Source organism: Ailuropoda melanoleuca, chromosome 8, assembly GCF_002007445.2.
Source record: "Ailuropoda melanoleuca isolate Jingjing chromosome 8, ASM200744v2, whole genome shotgun sequence".
NCBI classification, from domain to species: domain Eukaryota; kingdom Metazoa; phylum Chordata; class Mammalia; order Carnivora; family Ursidae; genus Ailuropoda; species Ailuropoda melanoleuca.
Genome location: NC_048225.1, coordinates 77,797,129 through 77,816,428, shown reverse-complemented (window position 1 = coordinate 77,816,428; position 19,300 = coordinate 77,797,129). Strand labels below are relative to the sequence as shown.

The 19,300-nt window shown below is 39.0% G+C and overlaps 1 long non-coding RNA gene across 1 annotated transcript in view; it reads right to left on the bottom strand.

Annotated features, from left to right (window-relative positions):
• Window positions 1–207: 207 nt before the first annotated feature.
• Window positions 208–19,300, bottom strand: part of LOC117803559 — a 53,595-nt gene continuing 34,502 nt past the window's right edge. The window contains exon 3 of the long non-coding RNA XR_004627512.1: window positions 208–965. This is a non-coding gene — a long non-coding RNA (uncharacterized LOC117803559). The remainder of the gene's footprint in view (window positions 966–19,300) is intronic.

Genomic DNA, 19,300 nt, shown 5'->3' with positions numbered 1-19,300 from the left:
TCAGAGACATGTTTAACTAAGAGAGAATTAGCAGTTTTCCAATAAATTATGCTTTAAAATGAAATCTTTTAGTAGAATAACAGGAATACAAAATGATAAAAAAAATAAACACAAAGTAGTCACTGATATGCAAAGTAAAAGTTGGTATTTTTCTCTCTAAGCAGTAAATTTATCAATAGTTTATTTGAATTACCACATCCTCTTCCCCACTCCACAATGAATACTTTCAGACCTAGGAAACTTTCTTTTAACAAACCCTGAATTCTTCATCTCAGAGTAATAAAAAATCTTTTGGAATACATATTTGGCTCTCCTCTTTAAATCAAACACATCTTTGAAAATCGAAAGCCCTTCTAGGTATATATGTAGTTGCTTCAGTTTGTGGAATAATTCCAATGACTGACTACATTACATAGCTTGCTACTGAATTACATTTCTACATAATTTAAATTTTTCTTATCCAAAAACTTTCCTTCTAAGTGGATAAACAGAAAGAAGAAAAGGAAAAGTATAAGCACATAATAGATTTGTGTCCCTGACATGATTCCCTTATTATTTTTATCTCTAATTGGAATAATATATGACTTTACTTACCCCCAAACTCTGTCTTTTGTGGGATATTACTTCAAAGCCTTCCCCTTCCTTCTTGACAAAGCTTTCTGTATCATCTTTATTTGGTCATTTTAATAGTAAACATTCCCATTCATTCTGAACAAATATTCACTGAATACCTCTTAGGTTCTCGGTGCTGAGATATAGCAAAAACCATGAGAGAAAAAGTCCAGGATAACTTGTAGATACCTGTAGAAAACACCAGCAGTTAAAAATAACTGGGGGACGCCAGGGAGGCTCAGTCGGTTAAGGGTCTGCCTTTCACTCAAGTCATGATCTCGAGATCCTGGATTGAGCGGGGAATCTGCTTCTCCCTCTTGCTCTGCCTCCTCCCCATTGCTCGTGCTCTGTCTCTGTCAAATAAATAAATAAATAAAATCTTTAAAAATATATATAGACATTATAATGTCAGGTGTTAATAAATCCAATGAGGAAAAATAAAACTGTGTTGAATCACTATATTGTACACTTGAAACTAATAAAACACTGTATGTTAACCAACTGCAATCAAAATAAAAACTTTAAAAAAATTTTTTTAAATTTATTAAATAAAACATTGTAAAGGAATAGGAAGTGCCATTTTAGGTAAGGTGGTCAGGAAAGGCCTCTGTGGGGAAGTGTTAGAAAATCTATGATGTGGGGCGCCTGGGTGGCTCAGTCATTAAGCGTCTGCCTTCGGCTCAGGGCATGATCCCAGCTTCTGGGATCGAGCCCCACATCAGGCTCCTCTGCTGGGAGCCTGCTTCTTCCTCTCCCACTCCCCCTGCTTGTGTTCCCTCTCTCGCTGGCTGTCTCTATCTCTGTCAAATAAATAAATAAAATCTTTAAAAAAAAAATCTATGATGTGAGAGTCAGTTAATACAAATGGCCTGAAGTGGCAGATTCTTTGGTGTGCTCTAAGAACAGCAGAGAAGCCAGTATGATTGGGGCCAGTGATTGAAAGAAAAGTGGTAGGAGATGAGATTGGGGGAGTGGGAAGAGCTAGCTAGTGGCCAGGATGATAGAGGGCATTTGTAGACCATGGCCCACCTTTAGAGTGTACAACTTAGATTTCATCCCATGTTGATGGAAAGCCATTTTAAGTAGAGGAGTGACAAGATTGGTTCTATGCTTTAAAAAGATCACTCTGGCTGTAGAGTTGAGAACTGACTATGGAAGAACAAGAGTAGAAACATGGAGATCATTTAGAAAACTAGTTTAGAAGACCAGATAAAAGGTGATGGTAGCTTGAAATAAAGGTGTATTGGGAGAGATGGGAAGGGGTGATTGGATTCTGGTTGTATTTTGGAGATAGAACCAATAGGATTTGCTGATGACCTGAGAGTTAAAAAGGAGTCGGGGCTGATTTTAGGAGTCTGACTCCAGCAATCAGGTAAATGGTGAGAACATTGGGGAAGGGACAAATGGAGTTGGAAGACTGTACATAATCTAAAGTTCAATTTTACATTTTAACTTTGAAAACTATTAGCCATCCAAATGAAGATTTTGACCTCAAAATTGGACAAATGATCTTGGGTATAAGCTAGAGAGAGAGAGGAATCTCAAAGACTCATCAACATATGAGTCTTTTCCTTTAAAAAAATTTTTTTTCCTTTAAAAAAAATTTCAAACTTACAGGAAAGTTGCAAGTACAGCATAAACAACTTCATTCCTTAATTATTTGCGTCAATGTTGACTTAATAATGACCCAGTGAGAATGGTATTCCATACCCCATCACTTCCTAATACTTTAATGTGTTTTTCCTGCTTAACCACAATAATACCATTGAAATCCAGAAATTAAGGCTGCCATATCACCAACATCTAATCCTAATGACCTTTATATCAAAAGGATTCAGGGGTGCTTCTGTGGTGTAGTTGGTTAAGGGCTGACTCTTGGTTTTGTCTCAAGTCATGATCTCAGGGTCATGAGATCAATTCCTGCATCGGGCTCTGCGCTCAGTGCTGAATCTGCTTGAGATTCTCTCTCTCTCTTTCCTTCTCCCCCTCTTGCTCGTGCTCTCTCTCTCTCAAATAAATAAATAAATCTTTAAAAAAAAAAAAGGATTCAGTTCAGAATTATTTTCTTCAGTCTTTTTCATTCTGGAACAGTTTCTTACTCTTTCCTTGATTTTCATGACCTTGCTACTTTTCAAAATTACAGGGAAGGGAAAGGAGCTGAAAGAAAGGAAAGGGAAAGAGTATATGCATATGGTTTGAAAAGCCATGAAACTGGCTGAGATCTCCCAGGGAATAAGGACAAATAAAGGAGAACTGAGCCTTGGGGAACCCCACCTTTGACATTCACGTGTCCAAAAAATGAGGGGGAGCCAACAAAGTAGACTGTGAAGAAGGAGCCAAGGAGATAGGGTGAAAACCAGGAGATGGAGGTCTCTTGGAGGCCAACATAGTATGTATTCAGAAAAAATCAACTATGTTGAATACTACTAAGAGGTGAAGCACGATGAAGACTGAGAACTCAGCGTTGAATTTAGAGATATGGAGGGCAACAGTAGACTTGATGAGAGTATTTGCAGTGGAATGATGAGGGCATAAAGCCTTATTGCAGTGAATTCAAGACTGCAAGATGATTACATGGGGACAGTACACTTATAAAATTTTCTTTCCAGTTTAATCCTATAAAGAGGATTAAAGAAATGGGGCAGTGCCTAAAGAGGGATGAGAGATCAGAAGAGGGTTTCTTTTATTGAATTAGGGATATTAAACATATTTCTCTTCTTTTCCTTTCCTTTCTTTCTTTTTTTCTTTTCTTCTTCTTTTTTCTTTTTTCTTTTTTTTTTTTTAGTAGGCTCCACACCTGCATGGAGCCCAACACAAGGCTTGAACTCACAACCCTGAGATTAAGACCTCAGATGAAATCGAAAGTTGAATGCTTAACCAGCTGAGCCACCCAGGCATGCTATTAAATATATTTCTATGTTACTGTTAATGATCCAACAGAATGAGGAAATCTGATTCAGGAAAAAGATCGGATAATTTTAGAAGTGAAGTTCTTGATGGGCAAAAGGGAATAGGACCCAGAGCACTGAAGGAGGGGCTGGATTCAGACAGTAACAGGAACAGTTCAGCCTTCATGGTAGGAGGGAAGGTAAGATGCAGGGAATGGGTAGAATTAGTGGTGAGAAGTTGTGAAAGTTCTCTGCTGACTACTTCTTTTTCCTCAGTGAAATAAAAAGCAAAGTCATCAGCTAGGATGGAGAAGAGAGGAAGAGACTGGAGAGGAATGGCATCATCTGGAAAAGTGGGTGAGTCAAATGACTACAGAAATGTAAATAATGGCTGGACAACATTGAGAACCCGCTTGAAACTTGGGGTCACAATTTTAAAGTGAGTCCAGTCAGCATGATAATATTTTTCCTCCAGTTGATTAGACTGAGTAGGTGAGAAGTTGTATTATACCAGGAGTTTTGCCAAGCAAGTACCAATGGAGAAAAGGGTGAGGGTGTTGAGGGCATAAGCTCTGAGTGCTCACAGTACAAATTGTCTCATGAAAGAATTTATAAAATATTATCCACACAGTGTTAAAATGCATTTTAGTAAAATTTAAAATATTTATAAAGTAGTTTCACCATAGTAATGTGTGTGGATATATACAACACGTAAATATATAAATAAAATATTATCTTCTCAATTGCCAATTGCATTTGGAGACAATATTGTTCACGTGCACAGAAATTACAAATACTAAATAAATTCAGAAATTGATATTATTGTCATCACTGATATTTTCACTATACAACTATGGGCTCTATAATAAATGGCTCTTGTTCCTTATCTCAGAACTGAATACAGTTTAGGAAATCCTGAGCTAAATTTTTACCTTTGCATCCAGGAGGCAATTAACTTAAATGTTTTGGTCCACCTCACCTCTGTTCTGTCCTGAGCCACAAACAGTTCAAGTAGCAATTAGTTCAATAGTTTTATTTTCTCATTCCAAAGATAGTGTAACTAAGCCAATAGGGAAACCCATTGGTACTGACTATGTGAGAATAGTTACAGGTCTATCACGCATGGCTCCACTTCTGATATCCAGGTGTGCCTCAGGCCTCAGTCCTTTTCAGAACTGGATGGGTCAAGATCTTTGTATGTATATTCATTCATTCCCTCACAGTTAATTGAACACTATCTTGTATTGGCTCAGTGGAGGCAAGTAAAAATGAATATGCTATGCTTTTTACCCTCAAGAGGTTTTCCCAAATCAGCCGGATGAGACACGCACATGAAGAATTCTATAAAGCCGTTTGTGGTGAGTGTTAGGTTGTTGATACCAAGTGAATGCTACAGTTACACAGAGTGATTGTTCATTCCAAATGGAATGAACAAAGAAGACATTAGAGAAGACATGGTGTTTGAACTGGGACTTGAAGGATGGCAGAATTCTGAAAGGGAGAGAATAGAATTAGAAAGCATTCCAGGCAGAAGGCATGGCATGAGAAAAGCATGGGAGGTAAGGAGGGAAAAAATGGGTGGAAAGAATAACATGCTTTAGATATCATTGACAGTAAGACCAAAAATCCACTCGATAAACTTTAGATAAAGTAGGATCTGTTTAAAAAGAAAATCTCACAGATTCAAGAACAGGCAGGAAATTTGTCTGGGCCCCACAAATGTGTAGAATAAGGAACTGGAAAGTTAAAAGCCAAGATTAATCTTTCCTTCATTTCTATTTTTCAATCCCTACTTCTTTTCTCTCTCTCTCTCCCTGGTGTGTCAGTTTGGGGCCTCCAAGAAATCAACACCAAGATATGCACACAGGAGGGAAAAAACACCCTATCTCCTAGCCCTAGTTCCCAACAACTTATCAGAGTCTCTGTGATCCATTTCCAATTTCCTCGAACGGAGAATTAGAATCACACCGTTTGGGCCAAATATCTACACAGCTATTCCTGGGGATTATGAGGTTATGTGGTACAAACATGGGAGCTAGGCCTATAGTACAGAAGGGGCTAAGGATAATGTGTAGTTTGTTAAGAAGGAGGCTAGGCAGAGGGATAGAGGCATCTCTGTTTTCAAAAATACTTGAGTTGGAATATGAAGATCTGGGTTTGAATCACAAATCCAACATCTATTACCTATATGATTTTTTTAGCTAATAGATCCTCCCTGTATACGGTGCTTCCTCATCTAGTAAAGGAGGATTAATAATTCTTTACAAGGCGATTATAAGAATTAAGCAATATAATAAGTATGAAAATGCCTTGAAAATTGTAAAGCCCTATACAAGAACAAAGGGCAGAAGGATTAAAGAAAGAATAAGTCGTCCTGATTTGATAAATCGGGTTTTTTTTTTTTAAATAGTGGAATGCATGCTGAATTCAAGCAAAAAATGCGGAATCAGAGAATCTGTTAGGAAGCTATACAAATAATCAATCTGTAAGGATGTGGTAACAGGTCATTTCAGGGATGAAAGGCAGCCGTGGTAAAAGTACAATAGTAATAGTAGTAATAAAATTAAGATAGAATAGTATTAGAATTGAGACAGCAGTGGAATTAAGTGAGAAGGTGGATGTGAAAATAATTTTGGAACTTTATGCAATGTGAGCCATCCCATGCAAATTTACTCCTCCAGACTCTGGATAAATTTATGAAAAAGGAAAGAGACTATATTTCATTCAGTAATACTCTTCTGGGAGTGCCTGGGTGGCTCAGTCAGTTGAGCGACCCACTCTTGACTTCCACTCAGGTCATGATCTCAGGGCCCTGAGATCAAGTCCCAGGTTGGGCTGTGCACTCAGCATGGAGTCTGCTTGAGAGATTCTCTCTCTCCCTCTCCCTCCCCCTCCCCTTTTTCTCCTTCCCCTGCTTATGCTCTCTCTCTCTCTCTCTCAAATAAATAAATAAAATCCTTAAAAAGGGGGGGCACCTGGGTGTCTCTGTCAGGTAAGCATCTGCCTTCGGCTCAGGTCATGATCTCAGGGTCCTGGGATCGAGCCCCACATGGGGCTCCCTGCTCAGCTGGCAGTCTGCTTCTCCCTCTCCCTCTGCCCCTGCCCCTCCATCGGGTTGTGCTCTCTCTCTCTCACTTTCTCTCTCTCAAATAAATAAATAAAATCTTTATTAAAAAAAAAAAAAAGGAATAATCTCCCGGAAAGAGAATTGAGCTCCTTGCACAGGAAACTCATCTGAAGAAAAGAAGATTTTAAAAATGTTAAAATGATACCTTTGAGTTAGAATTAGCCTCCAGGGATAGAGGAAATTTGTTCATGAGAAAAAGCACAAGTAGATGGACAGGTATGATATAGTTTTGACTGGTACCAAAAGACTATCTTGCCCAACGATATATTCCATTGGTCATGTTATGGTGGATAATGTTTACTGTTTTGAATTAAAGACATTGAAGCTTTCTGTCTTTTTTTTTTTTTTTAATTTGACAGAAAGAGAGAAAGAGCAGCAGAAGGAGAAGTGGACTCCCTACTGGCCCGATGCAGGGCTCAATCCCAGAACCCTGGGATCATGACCTGAGCCGAAGGCAGATGCTTAACCAACTGAGCCATCCAGGCGCCCCAAGGCATCTATTAAATATATACATTAGCTTGGAATAATTCAGCAAGGAAAAGTAGATCGTTATAAGATACAAGCAGAGGAGCCCACTAATTAGAGGGGGAGATTTTTAGGGACACAAAGCTAGTTGAAAAATATCACCTTAAAACTAATCAATTTATCAGAGTATCTGTCCTATCACCTAGAAGGAAGAGAAGGAAAAGCAATGAAGACAGGAGAATTTTGCCGCAGAGGCAGGAGATCACAGATGGCCTCAAGCTGGGATTGACAACGTCTGAGAATTGTTGTACTGTCATGACTCATCTCCCACCCTTCACCCCTGGCTGCTGCGTGTCATCTGAAGCAGAACATTGGGAAATACCCCAGGAGAATTGTACCCTGGATTTTAGGCTCTTCTAACAGTAGAAGGAACTAGAAAGATGGTGCTATTATATCCTGAGATAGGGAAAATTTCAGGACTACACCTGAGGTGGAAGGAGACAGAATCAGAAATTAAATTTTGGATGCATCAAGTTTCAGATGCCTATCAAATAGTGAAATGCAGGGTCATACAGGCAGTCATATGTGTGTGTATAGAGATATTTATATAGAGATATTTATTTATATATTTATATTTATGAGATAAGAGTTCAATCAGGTGAGGATCCTGAGCCACAGATAGAAACTTGGGATTGCCAGTATATAGAGATAATATTTAAAACCATAAGAACGAGGGGTGCCTGGCTGGCTCAGTTAGAAGAGCATACAACTCTTGGGGCGCCTGGGTGGCACAGCGGTTGAGCGTCTGCCTTCGGCTCAGGGCGTGATCCCGGCATTGTGATCGAGCCCCACATCAGGCTCCTCTGCTATGAGCCTGCTTCTTCCTCTCCCACTCCCCCTGCTTGTGTTCCCTCTCTCGCTGGCTGTCTCTATCTCTGTCAAATAAATAAATAAAATCTAAAAAAAAAAAAAAAGAAGAGCATACAACTCTTGATCTTGGGTTCATGAGTTCGAGCCCCACATTGAGTGTAGAGATGACTAAAAGAAAGAAATAAACTTAAAAAAAACAAAAACATAAAAAACCAAAGCAATGAAAATGAGGTCACCGAAGGAGGGAATGGAGACAGGGAAAAGAAAAGGACCAAGCCTAGAGCCCCAGAGCAGTTCAGTGATTGGAGACTAAGAGGATGAACTCGCCAAGGAAACTCAGACAAGTGGCTTGTGAAATAGAAGGGAAATCAGTTTAAGTGTGGTGTCCAGGGAGTCAAAGGAAGACAGCAGTGTTTCAAGGAGAAAGGAATTCTTAGCTGGTATTGAATGCAGCTGATAGGGTCAAGAAGATAAGAGAATTTCAATACTAGTTTTGAGTTTCAAGGAAATGAAGGTAACAAAGCCTTGGCTTTTTAACTCACAACAATAGAGATGATGATTTCTTGCTGCCTTTAGATAAATATATGGCACTATCTTCAAGAAAATTCTAATCAGAATATTCACTGAACTTGCTGCAGTTTCCAAATAGTCACATTTACTGAGTGTCTTTTATGAAGAAGACCCTGTGCTAGTTGTTGGGGAAACAAAGATGAGTAAGCTATGGGAACTGACTTGAAAAATAATCATTGCTACTATATTCTGAATACATAAATAGGTGTTCCACATTATGTAAGGCACTTTATAAATACTATCTCATTCAATATTAAATGTGCCGGGTATTTTTACACTCTTATTTTTTGGTTGATTTATTTTTTTATTTTTTTATTTTTAAGTAGTCTACACCCAATGTGGGGCTCAAACTCACAACCCCAAGATCAAGAGCTGCATGCTCCTCCAACTGGTCCAGCCAGCCGGCCCCCCATACTCATTTTTAAAATGAGAAAACTGAGGCACAGACCAGTTAAATAATTTGACCAAGTCTCTTAGGCACTAGTAATAAGAGTAGGAACCAGGTGTGTGTATGAGTATGTGTGTGTGACTTCAACAGCCATTTAATTAACTCATGGTTTTATGGGTCAGCAGTTGGGGCTGGGCTTACATGGGGAGCTCCTCTGGTCTCATTGGACTCATTCATGCGTTTACATCAAGAGTCTGCTGGGGAAGTGGGGGTGACAAAGCCATATGTCTGTCTCTTGTCTTCCAGACAAAGTCATGTGTCTCTCAACTGGCACACAGTGTCACTTCTACCATATTTTGTTGGCCAAAGTAAGTCACGAGGCCATATCCAAGGTGTGAGGAGACTGCTCGGTAAATACGTCCACAACATCTTGCATTCAGCTGGTGTTCAGCTTATGAAGCAGACAAAAAGAAAACTTTCAATTTTAAACTATACAGACTCCATTCAATGAAATCAACAGGTAAATTTTATTCCTCATCTGCTAAGGGTCAGGAAACCTCAAACCATCCATTCTCATCTTTGGTTTCAGAATAGCAAATGAGGGAGCAGGAAGGTGGGGCAAAAGAAACTCAGCTAACCCCAAAAAATCTCCTTTAAAGAGATCCAGAACATCATCAGAGGCCTGGGCCAGATACTCAGTCACCTGAATTGAAAGCCACATGCTCTTCACTTAGGGGTAAAGAAAGACTTACAGGCCTTTGAGAGGGCATGGAGACAGCCTCCTTTGACTCTTCCCCCTCCCAAACTTAACAGCTTTTTTAAGATTTAAATGATGTGGAATGAATTGCACGTATCTAAAAGTGTACAATTTGATACCTCTTGATGTATGTATATACCTACGAAACTATTGCCGCAGTCAAAATAATGAACTTGTCCATCACCCAAGCTTTCTCATGCCCCTTTGTTATCCCTCCCTGCTGTCCTTCCTCTCCACCCCTGCCCCAGGCAACCACTGATTTGCTTTCTGTCACTATAGACTAGTTTGCATTTTCTAGATTTTTATTTAAATACAATCACACATTCTTTTTTTAGTCTGGCTTCTTTCATTCAGGATAATTATTTTGAGATTCATCCATGTTGTGTGTCTCAATAGTTTATTTCTTTTCATTGCTCAGTAATAATCCATTGTATGGGGGTGCCTGGGGGGCTCAGTAGGTTAAGAGTCTGCCTTCTGCTCAGGTCATGATTCCAGATCCTCTGCTCCGTGGGGAGTCTGCTTCTCCCCCTGTCTCCCCCACTTGTGCTCATGCTCACTCTCTTTCTCTCAAATAAATAAGTAAAATCTTTAGAAAAATAATCCATTGTACAGGTATATCACTATTTATTTATCTGTGTACCTAGTGATAGACTTCCTGGGTTGTGGAAGTCAGATTTTCTAAACTCAGTTTTGTTTTACTTGAAAGTCTGTGATTTTATCTACTATGTAATAAGTACACTTTGTTATGGACCGAATTGTGTACCTCCCCCAAAATTCTCATGTTGAACCTCTAACCCTCAATGTGACTATATTTGGAGATAGGGCGTATAAGGAGGTAACTAGAATTAAATGAGATCCTAAGTTTGAGGCCTTAATCCAAAAGAACTGGTGTCCTAATAAGAAGAGGAAGAGGGGAGCCTGGGTGGCTCAGTCAGTTAAGCATCCAAATTTTGGTTTGGGTTCAGCTCATGATCTCAGGGTCCTGGGATGGAGCTCCAGGCGGACTCTGTGCTCAGCTCAGAGTCTGCTTGAGATTCTCTCTCCCTCTCCCACTGTCCCTTCTGCTCATGCTCTCTCTCTAAAATAAATAAATATATCTTTAAAAAAGAAGAAGGAGGAGGAGAAGAGGAAGAAACACCAGCACATGCACACGCTCTCTCTCTCTGCACAGAAAAAAAAGGCCAGGTGAATGCCCAGTGAGAAGATGACAATCTGCAAGCCAAAAAAAGAGGTCTCGCCAGAAACTCGCCCTGCTAGCACTTTGATGTTGGACTCCCAGCCTCCAGAACTATGAGAAAATATCTGTTGTTTAGGGCACCCTGTCTGCGGTATTTTGCTATGGCAGTCTGAGCAGACGAATACGTACTTCAAGTGGAAAGATTAATGATTTCTCAGTTTCAACAGCTGCAAAATGAACCCAATATCTTACCCCACCAAAATCTGGTCCCCTATTAGCATGTGTGATCTCTCTGAATGGCACTACCATTTACTCTATCAGGGAAGTCCAAACCCCAGATGCTCTCGTTAACATTTCTCTCTCTCTCTCTCTCACCTGTTCCCCCATCTCTCCATTCTATTAATTTCACTTCTGGCTAGTTCTTGAACCCAGCCACTTCTCTTTTCCTCCATAGCCATCTCTGTACTTCAAGGTACCATCCTCTCTTACTTGGACTAGAGTCACAGTGCCTGAACTGATCTCTCCCTATCCACTCGGATTCATTCTCCACATGATAGCCAGAGTTTTGATTCAAAACCAAAACCAGTTATCACCCTTCTGCCACAAACAGTTTCCAAAGCTCCTAGAATAAAGACCAAGTTCCTTAACTGGTCTGTGAAGCCCTTCATAACTGGCCTCTCTCTCCAGCCTTCCTTTCACTAGTTCTCTCCCTCCTTCTCTTCAGCCACACTGGCCTTCCCATTCCCTAAATGTGCATATGCCTCCCAGCCTCAGGGCTTTTGTCCACACTATTTCCTCTACCTAGACTCTCTCTACCCTTCTGTTTGACTTTACCTCTATCCTCACTTCCAGAGAAGCCTTCTGGAACTTCTCTGCCTATGACAACTAACCTGTTATACACCTAAAATTACACTGGTAATTTACATCTGTCTGTGTAATTCTTCGATTAATGTCTGCTTCTCCAGCACCTAGCAGACATATAAATATGATAGGATTTCTTATCCTGATATGCACAAATCTTTTAGAAAGGTCCATGGATGCCCTGAAACTATGTAAAATTTTTCATGCATTAGCTAGCTGTCTATTTTTCTGCAGAGAAGGGCCACAGTTTATATCATATTCTCATCCATTAGGAGGAAATTAGATTAAGCAGTTGGTCCATTTTCTTATTTCTTGTTGACCTGGAGCTCCCTATTTAAAAGCAGAAGAGAAAGGAGAGATGAATACAAGAACTAATGCTGTTCTGCATTATAATGTAAATTTCTTTTTTTTTTAAAGGATTTTATTTATTTTTTTTGTCAGAGAGAGAGAGTGTGAGAGCACACAAGCAGGCAGAGTGGTAGGCAGAGGGAGAAGCTGACTCTGTGCTGAGCAAGGAGCCTGATGTGGGACTTGATCCCAGGACCCTGGGAACATGACCTGAGCCAAAGGCAGATGCTTAACCCACTGAGCCACCCAGGCATCCCTATAATGTAAATTTTCATCTCCATTTTTATGAGGGCTGTGTTATGTGGATAAATTAGGACAATGGTTCTTTTCCTCTTTATTGGTACTGCTCTGAAAATTGAGGTTTGTCCTTGAGACATCAATGTGTGTATATGTGCATGATCTGAGGATTATCTCCTAGGTCCTTAGAATACTGAATCTCTTTCTAGACTCTAGACTGTGCAACTAAACTTAAAATGGAAATCCCACATGGAACTCCCATCCCTTTCCCATGGTATTATTCTAGACTGAAACAACCAAGATGAGGAAATGTGCTGCTGGGGAATATTCAGATCCATAGGCTATTAGGAGGGATAAAGAGACTATGGATTAGAGTCTATGATCCAAACAATTAGCAGCAGAAAAAGGAAGGGTATTCTCTAACTGTTCAGAGAATTCCTTCCTGAGCAGCAGAGTGCAGGTAGGTGAATCCATAATAGATGCCAAGGATGGTGATTCTAATGAGTGGGCGAGAGCAATCTGTGGTTTGGGTTGTGCCCTGTGGAGGGAAGCATAGAGAGCTCTGGTGAGAGCACTTCTGAGCCACATAGAAGGAAAGAAGGCTATGAAGGAATGCTTCCCATAAGAGAAGATATCTGAGCTGTCTTTTGGATTAATAACATTTTTCATAAACTGTTTCGCAAAACCAATAGAAATCTTGATGAGCAGAATTTAGGGAACTGAAGCATAGGTAAGTGAAGATATTTCCCCAGAGAAAATATGAAGCATATGGTCTGACATCTGATTTGGCAATATGACAGAATATTTGAAATTGGGACTCTAGAAAAAGAGAGCATATGGTCACTCTAAGCATAGGGTGTAGCTTGGGAGAAGGCTCTAAGGTGTGAGAGGAATGAGCCAAAGACAGGATGACTGAATGCACTGAGATTAAGCAAATGTCTAATGTCATCAACCTTGACTGCAGAGAGTTAAAAATAAAGCTAAGATATTAGAAGGCCACCAAGATCCCCTGAAGAGTTTCCTGCCCACTATCCTCTCTCTGGTGTGACTGATATTAACAAGCCTCACCAACAACCAGCAGGTAGGCTTTAGAAGTGGGTGATGATGGATTTTGAGGTAATAAAATATATGAGGGCCAGCAAAAAGCAGCAAAGTAATAGGGAAATAGGCAGCAAATACTGCTCCAGAGATACTGATTATACTTCCTCTAAACGCTCACCTTGAGACAAATACCCGCATTGCAACTATTTTATTTAATAGCTTAATATGTTCCTAAAACTTATTTAATATATTCCTCAAATAGAAGAGGACACAAGATGTACTTTCTTATTTTTAAAAGGGAGACAATATTTTTAACCTAAAGAGAAAACAATTGGGATTAAGTGCATTTTGGTACTACCTGCTTGACTTCTTTCTACACAAGATATACATTCTTCAGCATCTATATTTATAATAAATATAAATATTGTATATTAATATGGGGAGAAAATAAATTTCAAAAATCTAAGGACTTTTTGAGAGGGGAATAGAGTGAAAATCAACTAGAAACCTATTTCGGGGAGGTAGTAATTTATAAAAACGAAACAGCTAAAACCGAACCAAACCAAACTAAACAAAATAGCTAAGCGGTGATGACGGATCAAAGAATGACAATTTTTAGAAAGGTTGGTAATTATTTTCAGAATTTGAGCTTACTTTTTTGTACTTCAAAACTAAGTGGTTAATCTGAAACATCCACCTTGAAGAAAATGGGCACTTTTTTATAGGAGCAAATAATTCAGAAATGACAGAATGCAAGACCAAAAAATATATTATAATGTGTAGCCTCCCTACTAACCAGTAAAACAATGAGACATTTCTTTGTTTACCATATAAAGATTAAAAAGAAGGGTAATACTCGGTGCTATTGAGGGTGCAAGTCTCAGAGACACCTAATGGGAGCATAAAAGGCATGACTTTTCTGGGAAGCACTTGGGCAAAATATGAGAAAAGTCAAAAATGAGCACAGCTTCTGATGTAAAATATTTATTTTGGGGAAATAATCAGAAAAACCTGCAAGGATAGGCTATATAATTTTTAATAGTATTATTGATAAAAGCTAAAAATGTCCAAGAGTTCACTGATAATACATTCTGGTACTTCTATATATTATAAAGTGTGCAATCATTTAAAATACCTATATGCATATATATGGAAGAAAATTCACAATACTAATAATAAAACAGGTTTTGAAATAGTGTATATAGTTTGATCCCCAATTTTTTTTTGAAGAGTTTATCCATTTATTTGGCAGAGAGAGAGAGACAGCGAGAGAGGGAACACAAGCAGGGGGAGTGGGAGAGGGAGAAGTAGGTTTCCCACTGAGCAAGAAGTCACACATGGGGCTCAATCCCAGGACCCTGGGATCACGACCTGAGCCAAAGGGAGACGCTTAATGACTGAGCCACCCAGTTGCCCCTATATGACCCCAAATTTAAAAAATTGTATAGCTATAGGGACCCTTGGGTGGCTCAGTCAGTTAAGTTTCTGACTCTTGGTTTCACTCAGGTCATGATTTCCGCATCATGGGATCGAGCCCTGTGTTGGGCTCCGTGCTCCTTGGGAGATGGCTTGAGATTCTCTCCTTTTCCCTCTGTCCCTCCCCCTGCTCATGCTAAACAAACAAACAAATAAATAAATAAATAAGCTCTTTAAACAAACATTCTATAGCTATAGACATGAATGCTTCCATAAAAAGAATGCCAAAATGTGAGCAGTGGCAGAATTATGGATGCTTATTCCTGTTTGTCTTCTTCTATTTTCTACTTTTCTTTAATAAAGAGGTACGATTTACAGAACAACATTGTAATAACCATTTGATGAACAGAAGTATCCTCTCTGAAGTTTGTCTCTCCAAAGGACAAAATAAATCCAAGCACAGGTATGTGAGGATGTCATGAAGGTAAAGCTGAAAGAGAGGTGTGTATGTTCAGGAGGGATGGCCTAGCTATCAGGAGAAACAACAGAGAACTTCACATATGTTCCAAAGATGAATAGTTGAGTGGCTTTTTTTAAGTCACCACTTCCTTCTGGTCTTTTTACTTTAAAAATTTTTCACCTTGAGAAATAAGCATTCATAAATTTCAGGGATATAGGATGGGATGGGAAAATGCAAAGATTTTTTGTCAGCAACCATACTTTTAAGTGATTTTACATTGTCAGTGTTTATCTCATCACCAGGAGGAGATGGTTCACAGCAGCCTCAACCACGAGAAAGATCTCAGGACTTCAAAAATACGGTAAAAGGGATGCCTGGGTGGCTCAGTCAGTTGAGCATCTGCCGTTGGCTCAGGTTATGAGCCCAGGGTCCTTGCTCAACGGGGAGCCTGCTTCTCCCTCTGCCTGCCACTCCCCCTACTTGTACTCTCTCTCTCTCTGTCAAATAAATAAATAAAATCTAAAAAGAAAATACGGTAAGAATACTTATTATTGATGCTTTTGCTACACCTTTCAAAATTAAAAGGCTTCACTAACATCGGATAGGGTCTGTAGTAACCGTAGGAGTTGAACAACATAGGATCCCTGTGAAACACAGGTTTCGAAACTACTTCCACACAAAGGTGTCTGTTTCAGCTGAAGTTCTTTGTAACAGGAACAGAGACCAACTCTCGCTGATTTAAGCAGAACAATAGTTAATTAAAAGGCTATTGGGCTAGCCTTCCATAGATTTTTTTTTTAAGAAAGGGTGTTGGATGGCTCACAGAACTGCTGGAAGCACTAAACAAGCCCACTTGAAGCTAAACAGCAAAGATAAACTGCCCATAGTACCGACCTAATGAGGAAGCTGGTTAGAGTAACCAACCCTCCTGGTTTTCCTGGGACTGAGAGGTCTTCAGGGATTCAGACTTTTCCAAGCTATGACTGAAAAAGTGCGAGGCAAACTGTGACAAAGTGGTCAGCCTACAGCTGGTGCGACAGACATCACGCACTTGATGCCCTTGGGCCATTTCTGCAGTAGAAACTGTTGCTTAACAGTAACTGTACTGACACTAGAAGAGAGACAGTGACAGAGGGAAAGATAGAGAGAAACAGCTTTTATCTTCTGCTCTGAACCAAAGGTCTGGCGGAGATGTCTGATTAAAAATCCTATATCACATGCCTGCCCCTTAGCAGCTAGGGACGCAGAGAAAAAGACTCTCTGACATCTTCCACTTCGTTTTCGGGAGACATCTTTGCATGTCACCAAGATGTTCAAGGTGAGGAATTCTCTAAACATAAAGAAGCTGGGCAGGTGGCCCAAATAATGACCAATTTCTGCTACAGTATCCATTTTTTTTCCCTAATCTAAGAACACAAAGGCAATCATTCGTCTGGTGTATAGTGGTTTCTTTGACTTAAAATTAAGTGTTGAAAGTCCGATTAACAGAATGTTACTGTAATATTATCTTAATTATTTGGCCACACAACAGTTTATGCCTGTTATAAACATTAATCTGTCTGATGAACATAATCCTATATTTGAGTTGTAAAAAATTTAATCTTTCTGACTTTTGCTCATCATAGAGGATTGTTTCATTTCCATTATTTACCGAAATTTTTTTTCTCTATTGTTTCTAATATTTCTAGAGGAGACAAATAGTTACCCAAAGGCTACAGCGTTTGCCAAGAAGTGATGGGCCTTAATGGAAACCTTTTATCTAGGACAAACCTTAAGAACAGTAATGGACAATGTGTTCTGCATAGCTCTTTAGCTTTCACTCTTACATTTATTGTGGTCAAGTGATTTGAGCAAAGGATTTCAAGTCAGTGCTCATGTATCTTCCTTAGCTGTTCATTTCTCTTACAGAATGACCTTGAACTATCCCATTAAGATTTTTTGTTTTGTCTTCATATGCTGAAGTATAAAGTAGGAATGCCCGTAATTAATCAAAGATACAATGTTTACTGATAGATAGTAAAGAATGAAACAGTGGAATAAGAATTCTGGTCCTGCCTTTCATGATGTAGTTGTGAGGTCTTAGCTATGACACTTAAGTTCTCAGGTCTCAGTTTCCTCAATCTATAAATGTTAATAATGCCTGCGTTATTTACTTCATAATATAGGTGGAACAGCATTTTTAAAAGTATAGAGCAGTGAATACAAAATGTTAGTATTGAATTACATCTTCCAAATTTAATGCTAAAAATGCAGACTGCTTCCTTTGATTTTACCTAGAAAATATGTCTCTGAAAATCAATTTAAAATTAAGGAAGCTAATAGACTAGTCCTTTTAAGTTTGTGGTTATCTCCTGTATGGCAGATTTTTAAATAGTAATTATTAATGCCGTTTTCTTACACTTGCTATTTCCTAGAATCCATTCTTTCCACAGTTTTCTGAAAATATTTATAGTCCCTGAGGTCCTGGGATGCTCTTCTGAAGTTTCTCTGTACTTTGTTTTTGTTTTGTTTTGTTTTGTTTAAGTCTAAGATGTCCAAGATAAGATTCCATACAGGAAGCAACTATTAAAGCAGCAGAATTGTTCTACTTAAAATAACTGCCCCCTATTGGATGTATAAAACATAAATTTCATTTATGAGAGGGAACAAATGAAGAGGGGAAGAATCCATTGGATGAGGTTGCTTGACAAATACACCATATCTACTTTGTCAGAAATTACCAAGTGCCATAGGATTAGGAAAGTGCTTACACACCCCCTATGAAGAGCCTCCTTTGTTTCCTTGATCTCTGGTCCTTTAAATAGTGTCTTGATAATCTCATATGAACTCTCTGGAGCTGTGAATTTATAGATTAAAAACTGCTGATTTAGAATGACCATGTGATTAATCAGGACACCAGAAATACAAGCAAGCAGACACCATGCTTATTCTGGCAGCTTCATAATTTGGGCTCTTTAGTAGGAAAGAAGAGCTCAAGCCCACTCCTTTATAAAAGTTCTTATTATATCTCAACCTTCACTGTCTAAACCTAAATAGAATTCCTTTCTATTTTTAATCCCCTTTTAACAAAGTGAAAGCTGAATTTACACACCAGTTTTTGTCTTTTATCTATCAACACTTCAGTCAAAAACCAATTACGCTGCCTGTTAATCTCAAGTGGGATAAACCCTTCTGACTTTTTCCTCACACCTTTTCTGAGTGTATTTATCACAAAAATTTGGCAAATGATCTGATTTAGAAGAGGTGGTGCTGCCTGTTTCTCTGGGTGACCTTGGACAAATCTCTCAGCTTCTTTTTCTAGAGAATGTAATTTAGTTGATAAAGAACTGTGTGATCTGTCTTGCCCATAATAAGCACTCAAAAAATTTTTGTCGGCTTATTTCTTGGCCGAGTGGCAGAGTCTACTTGTAAAGTTAAATATTCAACTCAATATCATTTATAGTTCACTAATATATAAAGGAATTTGACTTACTTCTTTGTGAGACTTAAACATGCAAAATCCTACACATTAATACAAGTAAAATGCAGATGATGCCACACCATCTCTGAAGGAACTAAAAAGATGTATAAGAATCCTTGATCTCAAGGTCTTACAGGCCAGTAATGACTTGTTACAACTGCTTACACATTTTAAAAGATTCAATTCTGGGTGCCTGGTTGGCTCATTCGGTGAAGCATCTGCCTTCTGCTCAGGTCATGATCCCAGGGAGCCCCATTGAGCTCCCTGCTCAGCAGGGAGTCAGCTTCTCCCTCTGCCCCTCCCCCTGTTCCTTCTCTCTCTCATTCACTCTCTCTCTCTCAAATAAATATATGAAATCTTAAAGAAAGATTCAATTAAAAAAACAATTGATCGTTCCCACCATGTACAAGACATGGTAAAAAAAATAATAACTATTGCATTGTCCTAAATAACGTCTCTGAAATATTGTAATAATCAATTAACTTTTGTCATCATTTTTTTTTTTAAGATTTTATTTATTTATTCGACAGAGATAGAGACAGCCAGCGAGAGAGGGAACACAAGCAGGGGGAGTGGGAGAGGAAGAAGCAGGCTCATAGTGGAGGAGCCTGATGTGGGGCTCG